Source organism: Chiloscyllium plagiosum, chromosome 27 (assembly GCF_004010195.1).
Source record: "Chiloscyllium plagiosum isolate BGI_BamShark_2017 chromosome 27, ASM401019v2, whole genome shotgun sequence".
NCBI lineage: Eukaryota > Metazoa > Chordata > Chondrichthyes > Orectolobiformes > Hemiscylliidae > Chiloscyllium > Chiloscyllium plagiosum.
In genome coordinates this window covers 9081531-9084135 of record NC_057736.1, presented here as the reverse complement: position 1 = coordinate 9084135, position 2605 = coordinate 9081531, and the positions used below count along the sequence as shown (strand labels likewise).

The 2605-nt window shown below is 33.6% G+C and overlaps 1 protein-coding gene and 1 pseudogene across 1 annotated transcript in view; both read right to left on the bottom strand.

Moving 5' to 3' along the window:
• LOC122563522 overlaps window positions 1-2560 on the bottom strand; it is an 11431-nt pseudogene extending 8871 nt beyond the window's left edge.
• The window catches only part of LOC122563520 (protein THEMIS-like), a 145534-nt gene that overhangs the window by 74546 nt on the left and 68383 nt on the right, over window positions 1-2605 (bottom strand). The window lies entirely within an intron of this gene.

The following is a 2605-nucleotide window of genomic DNA, read 5'->3' as shown; positions in this document are numbered from 1 at the left end:
CATTCCTGAAGAAGGGCTTATGCCCGAAACGTCGATTCTCCTGTTCCCTGGATGCTGCCTGACCTGCTGCGCTTTTCCAACAACACATTTTCAGCTCTTGTACAGTTATGCAATGCAGCACAATTTCTAATCTTGAAACACACATTAGCTGAATCCTATCAGAACATTGTTCCAAGTATTTAGCTTTATACTCACCTGTGGTTTGTTTAGCAGCAAGTGAGCCTGCACCACCTCCAACATGTGAGATGTTAACTCATTCATGTCTTCCAAAACCATGATTTTTAAAAGCTACCAAGCTCTTCTTGTTCTAACAATTTAAAGTAACAGTCAAGTTCAAGATTAGAATTGACTTTCATGCAGAATCAAAAATTACAAGTGAATCAGTAAATAAATTATTAGTGTAACAAAAAGCTGAAGAGTTACAGATAACATGTAATTGTTCTATTTTAATAGATACAAAAGACCGACAAGATTTGTTTTGCTTAAAACTTCAAAAGCAGAATCTGCCAAAAATCTATAAATGACTATTCCATTAATTTTTTAATTATCTACATACATTAGTTGTTCCCTCATCAGCTTAGTTCTTTTCTCTGGACATAGTGAATGCCCAATGTTCAGAAATAAGAAAATCAGGGACACGTTCAACTTAACAGTTCTATAAACTGCCACACTGGATAGTTCCTGATGGCATGGTATACACAAAGCAACTTAAAAAAAAATAATTGATTAGCACTTATTTAAAAAAAGCACTAAATTGTTAATCAGGGAAAATATTTCAGATAGCATATTTTCCCTGCCAATTAGTTATATAAATAAACATGGCTTTATATTTTAACAGAATACCACTCCATTTAATTTGTGCATTAAACAAAAAACACTGGGGGAAATATAGCTTTTTATAAATAATACTAAATATGAAAATGCTAATTTGGTAAAATATAAGAAGCAATCAATAATGTGTATACCTGGAATGATCGGAGATGGCCAGCCACCTTTACATAGCTACCAGGGGGAACAACAATATTCTCACTTCCAGCTTCCTGTATTTAAAAAGGTTAACACTGGTCAGAAAATTAAAAGCAGAGTAAAGTGCTCAAACAGTCAAAGTAAAGTGCAAATCTGAAAGAAGTTAAAACAGACGTATGAAGTTAAAATTATGTCATAATATCTGGATAGAGAAAAATATTGACACTTAATCTTGAATGATTGGCACACTTAAAACAGATTTGTCCAGAACCAAATTCAGTTTATGCTGAATAAGTTATAAACACAGAAACAGGAAATAGTCAAGAACAGTCAGAACTGAAAAGGAGAGAGTTATCAAAAGCATACTCTCACCAGAGATACAACTTGTTCACTAAAGCAGACCCTAAAGTGCTTTGGCAGTGGTAGGACAAACAACAGTATCTGTTTGATAAATCTTTTAAATGTTTTTAAAAGAAAATACATTGAATTTGGTTTTTATTTACTAATGCTCCAGTGGTTTTATAACATTAAAAATTCCACATAAATCCAAATTTTCCTAGAGGTATTATGAAGATGTGGGTATACCTTTAAGAGAGTGAAGGACTTGGCAAGTACACCAAGTGCTGGAGAATTTACAAAGCAACATTTGATTCAGAACAAACAGTACTTGCTGAGTTGCTGTGAGACAAAAACACAAATTCAAATTTGGTCAGTTTAAATCATACCCCAAAAAATATCAAACTCCAATCCAATTTGAATTGAGTATATTGACAATCTTAAAAGCCAATGACACAACCCGATGCTTTGGGGGTATAAGACTGGAGAAAATTGAACAGTTGAGAGGAGAACTACCAAGCCCAGCATGTGAACCGACTGCTTTAAAAATCTCTCTCAAAAGTACCTTTTCGATCAGTAACCTGTGAAGTAGAAATTCCTAAGAACAAAAGCAGCACAGGAAGATCCAAATAGAAGCACAAAAGCTGCCTCGTTTTGAGATAAGAAGTGTGGTTTTGTAAATCTTAATTGGGAGTTGTAATCAGACTAGGATTATAGAAGGGGAGGTAAAAGCTAGGTTAGAGGAAGAAATTGTAAATAGTGGTTAGTTAATTATTCTCGTAATACTTTAAGAAACAAAGTTGTTAAATTTTTTACTTTAAATAGTTCTTGGCCACTCGGATTTTTACAGATTAATCTCCAGCATTGCAGGTAAGACTTACCAAGCAAAGCATTACTAAATACAAAAAAGTCAACTGAAAATCAAACTACATAAATAACAAATTGAAAGATTACGAACACAAGAACTAAATCAAAGTCATGCTGACAGATTTGTATTGGGAACAACGGAAGAGACTCAAGCATAAACAATAACATGGACTAGTTGAGTCAAATGGAAAGTGTGGAAATCAGCAGAAAAGTGTATTTTATGTTAAACGGCATTAAGCAGCACAGATAGTTTCAACGTTGAAGTCATTTTAAAAATGCTTAATCTTCTTATATTAGCTTTTGCAGCTCTAGACGTGGTGTTACAGAAGTCTTCAGGATTCAGAATTAAGGTATTTAGCAATAGGTGTTCGTTGAACTGAGTTTCATAAACTCAAATTTATGTTCATCACAAGAGACTCACAGGGTAATTTAGAAG